A 19,339-nucleotide genomic window follows, 5' to 3' on the forward strand; every position below is an offset into this window, starting at 1 on the left:
AGTAGATAATATTTAATAATATTCATGTTTTCACTAGATCACCTTACATAACCATTCTGTTCAAAAGAGTTATTTGTTTAAATCAAACAGGTTCAGCAAAGCTCTAGGATGCAGCTATCAATGGTATCCTTAATACAACAAACACCACGAAACTAAGCACATGAAGCCGAGCAGGCATGAGCAAGCTCTTCTGCCCTACTTAAACTGTTGTAACCACTAGATTATATTCTATCAAGATAATATGGCCTAATAGGAAGTTTCATGATTCTCAGAAGAAACTGGGGAAAGCTAGATTGGGAAAAAAGTCCAGGTGAAAGAAAAATTAAGGACTGTACTGTTTAAAAAATTTTTTTTCTTTGCCCTGGCCAGTTTGGCTCAGCAGTTAGAGCGTCGGCCTGCGGTCCTGAGAGACCCGGGTTCGGTTCCCGCTAAGGGCGCGTGCCTCGGCTGCAGTTTGTCCCCGGCCCTGGTCGGTTGTGCGGGTGGCAGCCACTCGATGTGTCCCTTTCACATCGATGTTTCTCTCTCTCTCTCTGTTCCTCTCTCTCCCTCCCACTCTACCTGAACAAAAAATGGAAAAATGTCCTCGGGTGAGGATAACAAAAAACAAAAAAACAAAAAAAATTTTTTTTCCTTTATTCATTTTAGAGAGAGAGAAAGGGAGAGAGAAAGATAGAAACATCGATGAGAGAGAACATCGACCGGCTGCCTCCTGCACGCCCCCCATGGGGATTTGGCCCGTAACCTGGGCATGTGCCCTGACCGGGAATCAAACTGGCAACCTCTTTTTTTTTCTTTCTTTCTTTTTATTCTCACCCGTGGACACTTTTCCATTTTTTGTTCAGATAGAGAGAGGACGAGAGAGAGAGACAGAGAGAGAGAGAGAGAGAGAGAGAGAGAGAGAGAGAGAGAAACATCGACATGAAAGGGACACATGGAATGGCTGCCTCCCACACGACTCAACCAGGGCTGAAACAAACTGCAGCTGAGGCACATGCCCTCAGTGGAAACTGAACCCGGGCTCTCTGGACCGCAGGTCGATGCTCTAACCGCTGAGCCAAACTGGCCAGGGCGAACTGGCAACCTCTTGGTGCATGGGTCAACACTCAGCCACTGAACCACACTGACCGGGCAAGGACTGTTTTTAATGACTTGCTAGTTATGTATTAATAATCCCTAGTATCAACTATATTTAATAATCCCAATAGAAACATAATTTAATTGATGATGGGTTAGGAAACTCACTTTCCAAGTCTCATAAAGATATGAGGTACAGATCATTAGATGGATCATTTTTGTCAAAATTGAAACAAGTTTAACAAGACGTTTTCAGTGATTAAAAAAAAATTCTATGGCATGTTGAGAGTATGATCATCCACTCACAAACTATTGATTGATTAAACCCATTGCTCAGAGTTCTGACACCAGCAGACTATGGAGTGACAACAGTTATGTCTATACTTGAATTGTTACTCAAGGGAGGTCATTCTCAATACCTTGAAGACTTATTTCCAGTAGATGAATAATTGCAATGTTACTGCAGTTCTGATCCTATTGCTTAAGGTTGCTTTGTATTACCAATAGCTCAAGAATGTTCCATCTTACCCTTATTTTATTCATAATCTATAAACTCTTAACCTTGGATTATTCAATTCTAAAGGCCGGTTTCTCTGCTACTTTGTTCTAAGCACAACAGGAGAAAATTACACCCGTAATTTAACATATTAAATATCAAATTAAAGTTTAAAAACACTTCTCTAATTCCTTTAGTTACTATGTCAAACTTTCATCACTATCTTCCCTTATTACCAACACCTTACTCCTTCTCAAAAAATGACCTAATTTCCCACTTATCAGAAAAAATCGAGGCCCTAGTGTGAGTGGGGAGGCATTTGCCTAACCTCCAGGTCCTACATTTACAAACCTATGCATAATTTATCTTACACAAGTTTCTGGATAAAAGCCTTTCCCTCTCAAAATGCTCCTTCTATTCAAGGGTAGTTACTCCAGCCCTTGCCCTCCTTATTGTGCACAGTCTCATCCCCTTCTGCCATTAATATTCCTTTTCTCTTCTATCTCCTATATTTTCCATTTCTCTTTCTCTCCTGGATCCCTCCATGCAGCCCATATCGCCCTCATCTTACAGCAAACAAAACAAAACTAGCCTCATAAAACATTCACCAGACCCTGAATCTCATTTCTTTTTTTTCTTTTTATTAAATTTTTTGGATAATACTGGTTAACAAAATTATACAGGTTTCAGGTGCACAATTCTGCAACACATCATCTACAGTGTATTGTGTGTTCACAACCCCAAGTCAAGTCTCCATCCATCATCATTTATTCCCCCATACCCTCTTCCACCTCCCCTGTCACCTCCTCCCAGGAATCACCACACTGTTGTCTGTGTCCATAAGTTTTTTCTTTCTTTTTTTGCTCAGTTTCTCCACCCCCACCCCAACAGCTGTCAGCCTTCGCTCCCTGAGTTTGTCTCTATTTTGCTTGTTAATTCATTTTGTTCATTAGATTTCACGTATAAGTGAAATCATATGGTATTTGTCTTTCTCTGACTGGCTTATTTCCCTTAGCATAATGCTCTCTAGGTCTATCCATGCTGTCTCAAAGAAAAAGATTTTCTTCTTTTATATGGCTGAGTAGTATTCCATTGTATAAATGTACTAGAGCTTTTTTATCCACTCGTCTACTGAAGGACACTTGGACTTTTCCAAATCTTGGCTACTATAAATAACGCTGCTATGAATATAGGGGTGCATATATTCTTTTTGATTGGTGTTTTGGGATTCTTAGAATATATTCCCAGGAATGGAATCACTGGGCCAAAAGGCAATTCTATTTTTCCCTGGCCAGTCTGGCTCAGTGGTTAGAGCATCAACCCTCGAACCAATGAGTCAAGGGTTCAATTCCGGTCAAAGGCATATACCTTGGTTGCAGTTGACAGATTGTGCAGGAGGCAACCAGTCGATGTGGCTCTATCATATCGATGTTTCTCTCTGTCTGTCTGCCCGTCTGTTTCTCTCTCCCTTCCTCCCACTGTATCTGATGATAAATGGAAAAGTATTCTCAGGTTAGGAATAAAAAGAAAAAAAAAAGCCATTTCTATTTTTATCTTTTTTGAGGAAACTTCATACTGTTTTCCACAGTGGTTGCATCAATCTGTAGTCCCACCAACAGTGCACTAGGGTTCCCTTTCCTCCACACCCCTGCCAGTACTTGTTATTTGTTGATTTATTGATGGTAGCCATTCTGGCAGGTGTGAGGTGATATCTCATTGCAGTTTTAATTTGCATCTCTCTGATGATTAGTGATGTTGAGCATTTGGAGAAGTGTCTCTACAGGTTCTTTGCCCATTTAATTGAATTATTTGTCTTCCTGGTGTTGAGTGGTATAAGTTCTTTACATATGTTGGAAATTAACCCTTTATCAGATGTATCATTGGTGAATATGTTCTTCCATTAAGTGGGTTGTCTTTTCATTTTGTTGATAGTTTTCTTTCCTTTTTAGTTTGATGTTGTCCCATTTGTTTCCCTTGCCTGAGGAAATATATCAGAAAAAAACACTGCTATGAGAAATATTCAAGTTTTACTGCCTATGTTTTCTTCTAGGATTTTTAGTTTCACGGCTTACAGTTAAGTCTTTTTTGTTGTTGTTTGCTTTGTTTTGTTTTTAACTTTATTGTTGAATGTATTATAGATGTTCCTCATTTTTCCCCCAGTGACCCCCCCTCCTCCCCACTCCTGCCCCCCTCCCACCTTTTCCCACACTATTGTCTGTGCCCATTGGTTATGCATATAAGTTCTTTGGTTTATTTCTTCCCACCCCCCAACCCCTTTCCCTTTGAGGTTTGTCAGTCTAGCAATGAATTTGTACTTCTTAATCCCTTCACCTTTTTTCACCCATTCCCCCAACCCCCTCCCATTTGGCAACCAACAAAATGTTCTCTGTATCTATGAGAATGTTTCTGTTCTGCCTGTTGTTTGTTTGTAGATTCCATTGTTCATAGATATGTGTATTCATTGCCATTTTGTTTGTTCATATATTTTATCTTTTTCTTCTAAAAGATCCTTTATCATTTCATATAATAACGGTTTGGTGGTGATGAACTCCTTTAACTTTTTCTTGTCTGGGAAACTCTTTATATGGCCATCGATTCTAAATGACAGCTTTGCAGGATAGAGTAATCTTGGTTGTAGGTTCTTGCTTTTTATCATTCTGAATATTTCTTGCCACTCCTTTCTGGCCTGCAAAGTTTCTTTTGAGAAATCAGCTGACAGCCTTATGGGAACTCCCTTGTAGGTAACTAACTGCTTTTCTCTTGCTGCTTTTAAGATTCTCTCTTTGTCTTGAACCTTTGGCATTTTGATGATGATGTGTCTTGGTGTGGCCCTCTTGGGGTTCATCTTGTTTGGGACTCTCTGTGCTTCCTGGACTTGTATGTCTGTTTCCTTCACCAAGTTAGAAAAGTTTTCTGCCATTATTGTTTCAAACAGGTTTTCAATTTCTTGTTCTGTCTCTTCTGGCACCCCCAAGATGCTAATGTTGGCATGCTAGAAGTTGTCCCAGAGTCTCCTTACACTATCCTCATTTTTTTGGATTCCTTTTTCTTTTTTGCTGTTCTGATTGGGCATTTTTTGCTTCCTTATATTTCAAATCAATGGTTTGCTTCTTGGATTTACATACTCTACTATTGAATCTTTGTAAATTATTCTTTATTTTAGTTAATGCCCCTTCATTTCTGAATGTGCATCCATCATTTCTGACTGGTCCTTTTTTATGCTCTTGAGGCCCTCAATAAGTTCACTGAGGTTCTCACTAAGTTTATTGAGCATCCTTATAAGCAGTATTTTGAACTCAGCATCTGTTAGGTTGCTTATCTCCATTTCGCTTAGTTCTTTTCTTGGGGTTTTGTTCTGTTCTTTCATTTGGGACCTGTTTCTTTGTCTCCTCATTTTGGCTGCCTCCCTGTGTTTGTTTCTGTGTATTACTTAACGAGAGGTATGGGGCTATCTGAGACCAGATGCTGCTTGTTTGAAAGAATTTAGGGAAACCTGAAGCAGGATCCAAGACAGGCCAATCCTATGGTTAAGCAACTGGCAACAGCTTGGGTGGGCCTGAAAGTTGGGTGGGGTGGCGCGGGGCCTCAGGGAGTCAGCAGGGTGGGGCTTCCAGTGTGAGCCAGGTTGCTGGAGTCCCAGACATGGCGACTGTGTGCCACCCCAGGCAAGGGCTCACCAAAGGAACAAAGGCCTCTGACAGCACATTTGTCCTGGAGAAAGCCCCCTCTCCAGCCTTCGCTCTAATGCCAAACAGCTCAGTTCTTCCCTGTATGTCTCTGGTGCCCCTCGAGCTGCCTCCCCTCCAAGATTAGAGGGAGAGAGTCCGATAAGTCCGTGTGCGGGCCCTTTAAGGAGCTGCCTGTGGCTCCAGCCGCTTCAGCTTCCCTGAGCCTCAGTTCCCGCTGGTTTTTCCAGCCAGAAGTTATGGGGACTTCTCTTCCTGGCACTGGAACCCTGAGTGGGGCATCTGGTGTGGGACACGGACCCCTCAGTCCTCAGGGAGGACCTTCCCAGCCGAGGTGTCCTCCTGATTTTTATCCGCCACACGTGGGTGTGGGACCAGCCCGTCTGCCTCTGCCCCTCCTACCAGTCTGGATGTGGCTGCTTCCTTAATTCCATAGTTGTAGGGTGTCCATTCAGTTTGATTTCAGGCGGTTTTGAATGATGGTTGTTCTGTAGTTTAACTATGTCTGTTGTAACTTCGATGTGGTTGTGGGAGGACGCGATACCGCGTTTACCTACGCCGCCATCTTGACCGGAAGTCCTTGTTGTTTGTTAATCCTCACTCGAGGATATTTTTCCCAATGATTTGTTGTTGTTGTTGTTGTTAATCTTCACTTGAAGATATTTTTTCCATTGAATTTTAGAGAAAGTAGAAGGGAGGGAGGGAGGAAGGAAGGGAGAGAGAGAGAAAGAGAAAGAAACATTGATGTGAGAGAGACACACTGATTTGTGGCATCCCACAATGTGGCCAGGGATTGAACCAACAATCCAGGTAGGTGCCCTTGACTGGGAATTGAACCAGAGACCCTTTGGACCCTGGGCTGATGCTCTAACCACTGAACAACACAGGCCAGGGAAAATTTAAGTCTTTTATCCATTTTGAGTTTATTTTTGTGTAAGGTGTAAGTTGGTGGTTAGTTTCATTTTTTCTCATGTACCTACCCAATTTTCCCAACACCATTTATTGAAGAGACTGTCTTTATTCCATTGTATGCTCTTGCCTCCTTTGTCAAATATTAATTGACCATATAGGCATGGGTTGATTTCTAGGGTATATGTTCTGTTCCATTGATCTATATGCCTGTTTTTGTGCCAGTACCAGGCTGTTTTGATTACAGTGGCCTTGTAGTAAATTTTGAAATGTGGTAATGTAGTACCTCCAACTTTTTTTTTTTTTTGTCAAGATTGTTGCAGCTATTCAGGGTCTTTTTTGTTCCATATAAACTATTGGAATTTTTGTTCTAGATCTGTGAAATATGCCATTGGTATTTTAGTAGGAGTTGCTTTGGGTAGCATGAACATTTTAATGATGTTAATTCTTCCAATCCATGAACACAGTATACGCTTCTACTTGTTTATATGTTCCTCAATTTCTTTCTTCAATGTCCTATAGTTTTACAAGTATACATCTTTTACCTCCTTGGTTAAATTTATTTCTAGATATCTTATTTTTGTTGTTGCAATAGTAAACTTTGTTTTCTTAGTTCCTCTTTCTGATAGTTCATTATTGGTGTATAAAAATGCTACTGATTTCTGAATACTGCTACTTTGCTTAATTCATTTATTAATTAGATCTAGTAGCTTTTTGGTGGAATCTTTAGTTTTCTATGTACAATATCATGTCATCTGTGAATGATGGCAGTTTTACTTTCTCCTTTCCAATTTGGAGGCCTTTTATTTTTTCTTCTTGTCTGATTGCTGTGGGTAGGACTTCCCATACTAAATGTTAAATAAGAGTGGTGAAAGTGGACATCCCTGTCTTGTTCCTGATCTTAAGGAAATCATTTTTAGTTTTTGCCCATTGAGTATGATGTTGGCTGTGGTTTTATCATATATAGTCTTTATTACTTTGAAGTATGTTCCCTCTATTCCCACTTTGCTGAGAGTTTTTATCATAAATGGGTGGTGGATTTTACCAAATGCCTTTTCTGCATCTATTGATATGAACACGTGGTTTTTAGCCTTCATTTTGCTTATGTGTTGTATCAAGTTTATTGATTTGCAGAGATATTACCAAGCTTATGTCCATGGAATAAATCCCACATGATCATGGTGTATGATCTTTTTAATGGATCTGGTTTGCTATTATTTTGTTGAGGATTTTAGCATCTATGTTCATCAGGGATATTGGCCTATAATTTTCTTTCTTTATAATGTCTTTATCTGGTTTTGGAATTAGGACAATTCTGGCCTTGTAAAATGAGCTTGGGAGTCTTTCCTCCTCTTTAATTTTTTGGAATAGTTTGAGAAGGACAGGTGTTAGTTCTTTGAATGTTTGGTAAACTCACCTGTGAAGCCATCTGGTCCAGGGCTTAGGTTTGTTGGGAGTTTTTTATTTATTTGTATTACTGCTTCAGTTTCACTAGAGATAATCTGTCTATTCAGATTCTCTGATCCTTCCTGATTTAGTTTTGGAAGATTGTATGTTTCTAGAAATTTATCCATTTCTTTCTTTCTTTTCTTTTTTTTTTTTTTTTTTAATCCTCACCCGAGGATATTTTTCCATTTTTTGTACAGATAGAGTGGAAGGGAGAGAGAGAAAGGGAGAGAGAGAAACATCGACGTGAAGGGACACATCGAGTGGCTGCCACCCGCACGACCAACCAGGGCCGGGGACAAACTGCAACCGAAGTACGTGCCCTTAGCGGGAACCGAACCTGGGTCTCTCCGGACTGCAGGCCGACGCTCTAACCGCTGAGCCAAACTGGCCAGGGCGAAATTTATCCATTTCATCCAAATTGTCCAATTTTTGTATATAGTTGTTTGTAATATTTTCTTACAATTCTTTGTATGTCTTTGATGTCAGTTGTTACTTCTCTTTCATTTCTGATTTTATTTATTTGGGTCCTCTCTCTTTTTTTTCTTGATGAGTCTAGTTAAAGTTTTGTCCATCTTGTTTATCTTTTCAAAGAAACCACTATTGGTTTCATTGATCTTTTGTATTTTTTTAGATTCTATTTTGTTTATTTCTGCTCTGATCTTTATTACTTCCTTCCTTCTACTCATTTTGGGCTTTGTTTGTTGTTGTTTTTTTCCAGTTCCTTTAGGTGTAAAATTAGATTGTTTTTTTTCTTGTTTCCTGAGGTAGGCCAGTCATGTTATGAATTTCCTTCTTAGGACAGCTTTTGTTGTGTCCCATGGATTTTTAGATTATGTGGTCTCATTTTCATTTGTTTCAGGTAACTTTTGATTTCTTCCTTGATCTCATTGTTAACCCATTCATTGTTTAATAATATATTATTTAACCTCTGTGACTTTGTGTGTTTTTCAGCTTTTTCCTTGGTTTCATTCCATTATGATTAGAGAAGATGCTTGATATGATTTCAGTCTTCTTAAATTTATTGAGACTTGTTTTGTGTCCTAACATGTGGTCTGTCCTAGAAAATATTCCATGTGTGCTTGAATAGTGTATATTCTGCTGCTTTGGGGTGAAGTGCTCTGACACTATCAACTAAATCCATCTGTTCTAGTGTGTCATTTAAGGCCCCCATTGCCTTGTTGATTTTCTGTCTAGAAGATCTATTCATTGGTGTTAATGGTATGTTAAAATCTCCTACTATGACTGTATTACTCTTGATCTCTCCCTTTATGTTTGTCAAGACTTGCTTTACATATTTAGGTGCTCCTCTGTTGGGTGCATATGTTTACCTGGGTTATAGCCTCTTGTTGATTGCTTCTTTTAGTGTTATGTAGTGATCTTCTTTGCTTCTTACTATAGACTTTGTTTTATTTTTTTATCTTTAATTTTTTATTTATTTTTTATCCTCACCCAAGGACATTCCTCCATATTTTGTTCAGATAGAGTGGGAGGGAGAGAGAGGAAGAGAGAGAGAAACATTGAAAGGGACACATTGAGTGGCTGCCACCCACATGACCCAACCAGGGCCGGGGACAAATTGCAACTGAGGTACATGCCCCTAGCGGGAACCGAACCCAGGTCCCTCTGGACCGCAGGCCAACGCTCTAACTGCTGAGCCAAACCAGCCAAGGCTAGCTTTTGTTTTAAAGTTTATTTTGTCTATTATAAGTTTTGCTACCCCAACTTTTTAAATATTTCCATTTGCATGAAATATCTTTTTCCATCTCTTTACTTTTGGTCTCTGTGTAGCTTTCATTCTGAGGTAGTTCTTTTGTAGACAGCATTTATATGGGTCTTGTTTTCTTATCCATTCAGCTTCCCTATGTCTTTTGATTGTAGCATTTAAGCCATTTATGTTTAAAGTGATTATTGATAGGTATGTATTTATTGCCATTTTATTCTTTTAACTATGTCTGTTTCTTCTTCTCCTTCTCCTTCTCCTCCTCCTCCTCCTCTACCTACTCCTTCTTCTTCCAGCAGGCCCTTTAACATTTCTTGTAATACTGGTTTGTTGGTAACAAACTCTTTTAGCTTTTTCTTGTCTGGGATGCTCTTAATTTTTCCTTCAATTTTAAATGCTAGCCTTGCTGGGTAAAGTAGTTTTAGTTATAGGTACTTGCTTTCCATCACTTTGAATATAAAACATTTAAAAATGTAATTAAAAAATTAAAATTTAGCCCTGGCCGGTTTTGCACAGCGGTTAGAGCATTGGCCCGCAGTCTGAAGAGACCCGGGTTCGGTTCCCACTAAGGGCATGTACCTCGGTTGCAGTTTGACCCCGGCCCTGGTTGGGTCGTGTGGGTGGAAACCACTCTAGGTGTCCCTTTCACATTGATGTTTCTCTCTCTGTCTCTTCCTCGCTCACCCTCCCACTCTATCTGAACAAAAAAACAAAAAATGTCCTCAGGTGAGGATTGAAAAAAAAAATTAAAATTTATTTAAATTTAAAGTATAAATATGAGCCATACATCTCCACTTCTTGCTTACATTTGTTTAATTTGGAGTTCTAAAATGTGTACTAAAAAGTATATTTATATACATTTACTATATAAAAGTATATTTATATAAATTCAACTTATAAAATATTTATATAAATTTAAAATATAAATGTACTTTTCATTACAAATTTCAGAAACCCAAATGGAATGAACTTGAGCAAGAGTGGGGATGTATGGCACATATTGCTAAACTGCAAAAAGGGTAGGAGTAGATTTGTTCTTATAAATGACTGGCTCCAAGAGCTCAGATATTATCCAGAATCTCCTCATTTTTCTCTCTTTACTTCTCACCTGTACTTCTCTCAGTGTGTTAGTTTTAATCTTTTAAGTTTCTGCACTGTATTTCTTTCTTTTTAAACAGATATTTTTATTGATTTTAGAGAGAGAGGAAGGGAGAGGGAGAGATAGAAACACTGATGTGAGAAGGAAACATCAATCGACTGCCTCCTACATGCCCCTACTGGGGAATCAAGCCAGCAACCAGGGCATATGCCTTAACCAGGAATTGAACCAGGACCTCTCAGTCCATGGGATGATGCTCAATCCACTGAGCCACACTGGCCGGGCCCTTCTTCTAGATTTTTTAATTTGGACAGAGAAAGTTGCTTTCAGGTCCTCTCTGATGGTGAGCACTATGAGATATGAGGCTCTGGAGCTGTTATTTCCTCATGTGAAAGAAGCCAATCTGTACTGGAGGAGAATAAAGGTCAAATGTAGAAAGAAGTCTTGATGAAGGCTATATAGAGAATCCTGGAAACACTTGAGTCCTTGGTTTCAGTCAGTCCTTCCTGAGGTACATCATAATGTTTTACTTTTCGTAACTCAGCTCAGATCAGGTTAAAGTTTTATAAAACATTACTGAAGATTCAGGGTTAAAAGAAGAGTTGTTGAGAGGATTAAAAGACAAAACCATCACCAATCCTATCACTTTATGTACTAGGTAAATAGTATACTCTAAATTGGTAGCTGCAATTACTGCTATTTATTGAGATATTTGTTCTCAACTACCTATATTTATGTCTTTACAATTCTTGTTATATAATGTCATTCAAGCTAAAATCCTAAAAGCTCAAGAATAATTTTTCTAGCATTTTTGAAAAACATGGAAAATAGCATAGACCACTATCTTTAACCCTCTTTGAAAAGCCATCTGTTCCTAGGCTTTATCTCCTTGTACTCAAATCTCTTATCCTCTTTATTGTTCTCTTCCTATTTAAGCTAATGTCCCCTAATAAGCCTGTGAGATGCTTTATTCCCCAGAGTGCAGAAGCAATAATCAGGGACAAGCTCCTGCCAAAAAAAAATGTTACCTCAGTTATTATTATTTGCCCCAGTCTCATCCTTAACAACAAAAATGAAAATGGCTCTATTAAGGGCACTTATAGTTTGTAAGCTAAAATAGATCATAGGTGCTTAGAAAATCTAAGCAGGGATTATATTTAATTTATGGAATGGAATATTATTCCATTGCCTGTGTAGCTAATTGTTTGAAAAGTGCTTTTGTTATGCTAAGTAGTGGTGCGCCATTGAGAAATAGTTGTCTTTCACATTTCTGAGCACTGACTACTAACTGATGTGTCAGAACTAGGAAGGAAATAGTATTGCTCTTGGCTAAAGTAGTTAAAGTCTGTCATTAATCACTAACACCTGTAGGGAGGAAGCAGGAAGTATTGATGTCACTGTCAGGTTACTATACCTTTTTGTATTGAAAGTCACTACTTCCTGACTCTACTTTCAGAACATTTACCAGGTATGATGAATTTCCTTGTCTTTTCTAGTGCCTGGTACCCTACCGCCAGCCACCATTTAATTGTGATAAATAAATGTCTTGCCACAACAATGGCTAACAATAAAATCTACTGGATGCTAATATTCTTTTTTTTTTAATCCTCACCTGAGGATATTTCTATTTATCTTCAGATAGTGTAGGAGGAAGAGAGATGGAGAGAAAGGAAGAGAGCGAGAATCACCAATTGAGTAGGAGGAAGAGAGAGAGAGAAACATCGATGTGAGAGGGACATATTGACTGGTTGCTTCCCACACAACCCTGACCAGGGCCAGGGACGAACCACAACCGAGGTGCATGCCCTTGGCCAGAATCGAACCTGAGACTACATTGGTCTGAGGGCCCACGCTCTACCACTGAGCCAAACTGGCCAGGGCTGGATGCTAATATTCTTAGTGGCAGCTGCTGCTGCTGCTGTTCTGGTCTTTCAGTAGAGGCTCCTCCTACCCTTTAGTAATAGGGCACTTTGACATTTTTTTTCCTCTTGGGTTCTTAAAAATATATACCACTGGGTGCAGGGTTTGAAACATGGCGGACAACGCGGACCAGGAACAAACTATCAACACTGTAGAAGAGCCCCTGGATCTTATCCGGCTCAGCCTCAATGAGTGAATGAATTTATGTGAAAATGAGAAATGATGGATTTGCGAGGTAGATCACAGGCTTATGATTAACATTTAAATATGATTTTGGGAGATGTGGAAGAAACAGTGACTGCTATAGAAATTGATGAAGTAACAGATGAAAAGATATATAAATCAACAAAACGGAATATTCCAGTGCTCTTTGTCCGGGGAGATGGTGTTGTGGCAGCTGCCCCTCCACTGAGAGGTGACTGAAACAAAGAATTTATCCTGTATGGGAATTAGGAGATTTTACATGATTGCGTCTTTAAATGTAGATGTTCAAAGAGAAACCTACATAAATTTTGATATTAAGAAATGGCCAAGGATTCTTCCATTCCTGAAATGAGTTGATTTACACATAACTCACAAATACTTAAGCTAAATAGCATTTTTATTTTTCTTGAACCCTGCTAATATATGTGACCACCAAGATGCAGACTTCTTTTTTAGGAGTTGATTTGCTCCATTGATTTTTTTTGTCAGACAATTTCTGATTTTTTAAATTTAAATTAAATTTGATATTTTCTCTCTCTCTCTTTTTTTATTTTGGTATGTGCCCCTAGCGGGAACTGAACCCGGGACTCTGGTCCTCACGCTGACGCTCCAACCGCTGAACCAAACCGGCTGGGGCTGACGTTTTATTTTTTGATTAAAAAAATAATACAGCCCTGGCCAGTTTGGCTCAGCGGTTAGAGCATCCGCCTGTGGTCCGGAGAGACCCGGGTTCGGTTCCCGCTAAGGGCATGTACCTCGGTTGCAGTTTGTCCCCGGCCCTGGTTGGTCGTGCGGGTGGCAGCCACTCGATGTGTCCCTTTCACATCGATGTTTCCCTCTCTCTCTCTTCCTCTCTCTCCCTCCCACTCTGTCTGTACAAAAAATGGAAAAATGTCCTCGGATGAGGATTAAAAAAAAAAAAATAATAATAATAATACATATATATGTGTGTGTGTGTGATATATATATATCGCACCACTGGACATAAGATGAATTCAGTGAGACATTATCGAGTTGAATAAAACTGAGGGTAAATGGAGTGTGACTCCTGACTGACTTGCCCAGATAGTAGACTCCCATCTGTTGTTAGTGGTTTGCAGACCTGTTTTAAAGATATGGTGATAAGATGTCATTATATGGCCCTCGGTGTCTTTTTACCCCCACAAGTCTGCTGTCTGCATTTCCAATGAGCTCCCAGGTGATGTCTTGTTGCTGGCCTGAGACCCACATGCAGTATGTGCTCTGCTCACGTGAGCACGTGTGGATGGGGCTCTTCTAGAGGATCCCAGTTACAAAAGGCTGGAGTTGCTCCCTCAGCCAGATCAGCTGCTTCAGATGCAGGCATAAGATGTTACAGTATTTGTCACAGGTAAAAACTATGGAACTAACCCTGACTCATCATTACTTTTGTTCTGAGTTCTAGATTCTGGGACTGGAAAGCAGAGTCATGAGGGGGAGAGGAAGAAGGAGACTATATTTTTCTTCATTTAGGAATAAGGAACTGTTATTTCTAAATGACTGGGTTAGATAGTGTATTTGGTAGCAAGAGAAAGCCTACAGTAACCACTATGTCTTCAATGTTAGTGAATTTTAAATGTCCACATTCACACCTTTTTCTCTTCTGCCTCTCTTTAGGAAAGCTGCTGAGTTTGCTGGCAATATGCATATTGTAATAAATCTTATATATTCTTCATAAACATTGTTGCCTAATTAATAAACCAATTTCATCATCTGAAAGGTATTCAGTGAACACTAGAGTTTGGGTTCCACTGAGCCAGGCTGTCATATCTTTTCTCACTAAATCTGACTTGAGCTTTGACGATGATTGCTCATCCCCTGGAGCTCTGGGACAGTCTGTTTTTTTCTGTAGCACGGAACCATGTCACCTCATACCTGCCTTAATCATTGTACTTGAGTTTACTGAGTTCCTGATCTCTGACTTCATCTCCTATTTTTGGCTCTGAATTTGCCCCTTGGACTTGATGACAAGATTTTTCTTCTCCAGATTAATACTTAACCCCTGCCACACCTCCCCGAATATAGTTTTACACTCACGCTCTGGCTTCATTCCCTCCCAGCTGCTGTGAGTAAATACCTTACTCAAGTCCTTCCGGCCTCGAGAACCCTGCCAAAGGCTGGCCTGCCTTCTTCCTCACCCACATTGAGAAAAAAAAATCAGACATCAAAAGCCTTAACAATACATTATTTGATATAGCAAAATGGAACATGTTTCCTACTAAAAGTATATGACCCAATGTGAGTCACTTAAAAATAATTGTGAGGACTCATAGATACAGAGAACCTTTTAATGGTTGCCAGATGGGAGGGGGGTTGGAGGGATAGCTGAAAAGGTTGAAGGGATCAAGACGTACAAATTGGTTGTTAGACTGATGAACCTCAAAAGGAATGGGGGAGGAGGGCAGGAAGAGATAAACCAAAGAATTTATATGCATATATGCATAACCAATGGACACAGGCAATAGTGTGGGGAAGGTAGGAGGGGGGCGGGAGTGGGAAGAGGGGGTCAATAGGGACATCTGTAATACATTCATCAATAAAGAGTTTAAATAAATAAATAAATAAAAATAATTGTGCCCTGGTTGGTTTGACTCAGCGGTTAGAACATGGGCCTGTTGTCCAGAGAGACCTGGGTTTGGTTCCCACTAAGGGCATGTTCCTCGGTTGCAGTTTGTCCCCGGCCCTGGTTGGGGTGATGTGTCTCTCTCACATTGATGTTTCTCTCTCTCTCTTCCTCCCTCTCTCCCTTTCACTCTATCTGAAGCAAAAATGTCCTCAGTTTCCTTAAATAAATAAATAAATAATTGTGAGGTTTTTTTTTTCCTTTTGAGGGAAAGGAATATGAGTCAATTTGTTTGCTATTGAATAAAATATCTTTTAAATTATGTACTGAAAAATTATATTACTTTTATTTTATTAGAAGATTGGTGAATGGAAGTGAAAGGCGGGAGACTGAAGCCAAGCAGGGAAGAGGTGGGAAGGGCAACCCCAGCAGGGACCAGAGCAAGGCAGATAAGGCAGACTAGAGGCCAGGGCCACATCCTCTTTTGGAAACTAAGAAATCAACAAGTGACAATACTTATATTGTTGTGAAAGTGATTTTTAGACACAGATAATTATCTGATAGGTGTCTACTTGGCGTTAGGAAAAATTTCCAGAGAAATCACTAGCTGTAAATAAAAATCTAGGTTTGTAGTCAAGCTTTTGATCAATAGCAGAGAAGCCTACTTTCCCTTAAATACTTAGTTATCTAATCCCAAGCACTTTTTATTTATTTATTTATTTTTTGCGTTTATCTTTAGACAGAGTGGGAGGGAGAGAGAGAGGAAGAGAGAGAGAGAAACATCAATGTGAGAGAGACAGATAGACTGGTCGCTACCCATATGACCCCAACCGGGGCTGGGGACAAATTGCAACCGAGGTACGTGCCCTTAGTGGGAACCGAACCCGGGCCCCTCTGGTCCGTGGGCCGATGCTCTAACCACTGAGCCAAACCGGCCAGGGTGCATGTTTTATTTTAAGTAGACCCACCCCTAGCATTGGTGGGACTTAGGCAAGAGTACAAATAAAGGCCCATACATCATATCTCGAAATAATGGAAAGTTATACATAAAGCTAACAAGTTGTTAGATAAAATATATACTTGTCTACCTTAACAAGTATATTTTTATAACAATGTAAAAGGCCAGGTTCAAATTTAGGATTATTAGACTCCTGGGTTGTGTCCTGGAATATGGCCATGTGAGGTGAACTGGCCTTTCTGGGGTGGTATCACCCTCAAAAATCTGGACCCTGTGAAGAGGCTCACACAGGCCCTGGAAGTGGGCTCAAGACATTTGCGCTGGAAATTCCAGATTCCCAGGAACCCAGAGGGTGCTCTAGAAGGGGTGGGTGGTAGGGGGGCTGTCCCAGGCTCCAGATGTGTATGCTTCCTGATTCTATAGTCTCCTCATCCTATGGGGAGAGAGAAGGCCAGAGGAAAGTCAGAATGGTGCCTTTTCAAGTTCAGGGCTCAGGGCATAGAGGTCCCTTGCTGGACCTAAGGGTGGTATGATTTGTCACCTGGGAATCACCCTTTATAATTCCTACTTTACGACTAATCCTCTGTCTTGTTTTGCCTCTTTTCTTGCTTACTGTCGTCCTTCAGAACACACAGAGGCTACCTATTGGTCTGCTTAGATACTTATTTTACTAAATAGGACACAAATATGCTATCTTCCATTATTTCTCTCTTTGATTCTAATTTCCTTTACTAATTATCTGGGACCTTTCTTATTAGCAAAGTTTACCTCTGGGAGGCCTGTCAGAGAAGAAAGAGCGTGAGTGGCAATAAGTCAGGGTGAGAAACTTTGTGTTTTCTTTTCACTGAGGAGAAGGCCTTCAGAACATTCCTGTTCTTAAGGTTGTGGCCGATTCCATCCCCCTAGCCTAGGTAGAGGGAAGGGCAGCGACCCCAGCAGCATTCATATGAAAGGAGAGAACACAGCTTGCTGGCCACAGCTGGAGGAGCAGAAAATGCATGATGGACCAGGCCTCTGAGCAGACCATTTTAAAGGAAAAAAAAATGAAAAATGAAGGGCAACACTATGATTACGTATTTATTTAGTAGAGTGCCACATGGGGCCCCCGTAGGACTCACAGGGAAAGGGAATAAAAAGAGATTGAATACACAGTTCTCATCAAATTGTAGCCCATGTTTCTGTGAAGGTGCCAGTGAGATTGAAACGAAACTGCTTTAAGACCATTCTCCTATACAGTAAGAGCCCCCAGTCACTCCAGGAATTCTGGAGGTGGGGGTGGGCCCTGTGCTTTTCTTTGTTACTGATTGGCTCAATGGATGGATCCTTTCAACAACTCTAGTATGCTGCTGCTATTCTGCACCATCTTGCCCCTAGACGGGAAACAACTGGTTTCATTTTCCCTAGAAAATATTCCTCACACATGATGTTTGTGCGTATGTTAGGCTTTGCTGAAGATCTGGAGGCAATGGAGAAGCTTTATATTGCTGTGTTGCTTGGTTCTTTATCTTCCTTTAAAGGTTCCTCATTTTCCTGACCCCCTTCCATAGGGCTCCCCTTTTATTGTTTGCTTTATTCTTATTTTATTATAGCCAAGGACTCATTAATATGTCCTGCTGAAATATTGATCATCTGTTCCATTCCCATCCTGAGCCTCAGAAGAACCAACAGAAACTTCTGATGGCTACCCCTTCCTTCTTGCAATTTTGTACGGAGGAGAGGCAGTGTGAAGAATTTTTTCTTTGCTATAGGAATTATATGATTTCTTAAATTTTTTTTTTTTTAGAGAAAGAGGAAGGGAGAGGGAGATAGAAACATTGATGTGAGAGAAAAACATCGATTGGCTGCCTCTTGCTCACCCCCTACTGGGGTTCAAACCTGATATCCAGGCATGTGCCCTGACTGGGAATTGAACTAGGACCTCTCGGTCCAAAGGATGATGCTCAATCCACTGAGCCACACCAACCAGGCTATATGATCTCTCTCTCTCTCTCTCTTTTTTTTTTTTTGGTATGTGCCCCGAGCGGGAATTGAACCTGGGACTCTCTGGTCCACAGGCTGATGCTCCAACTATTGAGCCAAACTGGCCAGGGCTCTCTCTCTCTCTTTTTTTTAAAATATTTTTTTCTTTATTGCTTTTATCCTCACCCAAGGACATTTTTTCCATATTTTGTTCAGATAGAGTGGGAGGGAGAGAGAGGAAGAGAGAGAGAAACATCAATGTGAGAGGGACACATCGACTGGCTGCCTCCCGCACGACCCGATCAGGGCCGGGGACAAACTGCAACCGAGATACGTGCCCTTAGCGGGAACCGAACCCAGGTCTCTCTGAACCACAGGCCGACGCTCTAACCGCTGAGCCAAAACGGCCAGGGCTCTTTATTGCTTTTAGAGAGAGGAAGGGAGAGGAAGATAGAAACATCAATGAGAGAGAACATTGATTGGTCGCCTCCTGCATGCCCCCCACTGGGGATCAGGCCCACAGCCTGGACATGTGCCCTGACAGGGAATTGAACCAGTGACCTCTTGGTGTATGGGTCGACGCTCAATCACTGAGCCACACTGGCTGGGCATATATGATCTCTTTTAAAAGACAGCAGCTATAGACAGTTTAGATTTTAAATGACCATATTTTCTTTCTCAGTTTACAAAATGACCCCAAAGCAATCTGTGAGATCTCTGAATTCTTTTAGTTTCTGAGGAATGTAAAGTGCTACCCACTAAAAAAATATATTATTATAAGTATATCATAACATAATAATAATAAAATAATATATATAGCATATATATTATAAATAACATAATACTATACTTAAAACATTTTATTTAATGTTATATACTTATAATAATAATTATTATTATTGGCAGTAGGTAAATTTCTCTTCAAGGACAATTGGAGGTTTTTGTTTTTTTTATCCTCACCCGAGGACATTTTTCCATTTTTTGTTCAGATAGAGTGGGAGGGAGGGAGAGGAAGAGAGAGAGAGAAACATCGACGTAAAAGGGACACATCGAGTGGCTGCCACCTTCACGACCAACCAGGGCCGGGGATAAACTGCAACCGAGGTACGTGCCCTTAGCGGAAACTGAACCCGGGTCTCTCTGGACCGCAGGCTGATGCTCCAACCGCTGAGCCAAACCGGCCAGGGTGACAATTGGAGGTTTTTCAGTGGGGAAATGATGTGATAAGTTTTTTTGGTTTTTTTAAAATTATTTATTTATTTTTTTTGTTACAGATGTTTC

The 19,339-nt window shown here is 40.4% G+C and overlaps 1 pseudogene; it reads left to right on the plus strand.

The window, feature by feature from the left end:
• Positions 1–12,468: 12,468 nt before the first annotated feature.
• LOC118637692 lies at positions 12,469–12,779 on the plus strand (annotated as a pseudogene).
• Positions 12,780–19,339: the final 6,560 nt, after the last annotated feature.

The sequence above is a fragment of the Molossus molossus genome, unplaced genomic scaffold (assembly GCF_014108415.1).
Source record: "Molossus molossus isolate mMolMol1 unplaced genomic scaffold, mMolMol1.p scaffold_m16_p_20, whole genome shotgun sequence".
In the NCBI taxonomy this organism is placed as follows: domain Eukaryota; kingdom Metazoa; phylum Chordata; class Mammalia; order Chiroptera; family Molossidae; genus Molossus; species Molossus molossus.